Source organism: Pteropus vampyrus, unplaced genomic scaffold (assembly GCF_000151845.1).
Source record: "Pteropus vampyrus isolate Shadow unplaced genomic scaffold, Pvam_2.0 Scaffold673, whole genome shotgun sequence".
Taxonomy (NCBI): Eukaryota; Metazoa; Chordata; class Mammalia; order Chiroptera; family Pteropodidae; genus Pteropus; species Pteropus vampyrus.
The window spans coordinates 55,723-55,997 of NW_011889454.1; positions in this window are offsets into that span (position 1 = coordinate 55,723).

Sequence of the window (275 nt, forward strand, 5' to 3'; positions counted from 1 at the left end):
TGCTCTCTGGGCCTGAGACTGGGCAGGTTTCCTCCCAGGCTTCTCTTATCCCCTTGCTGGAGAGAGCTGCTGGGTATGCAAATCAAGTCAGGTCAGGGGTGCTGCCTGAGGAGCTTGTGGTTTCAGTGAGGAGTTCAGCCTCAAGGGACACAGAAAGGGGAGGTGCGGTCCCTGCAGACTCCACTCTCAGCCCAGGGAATTCTGATCCCCTGTCTGGTGCCATAGTCTGGGGCTGACACATCTACCGCAGACTGTCTCATGGCCTCAGCCCCGGG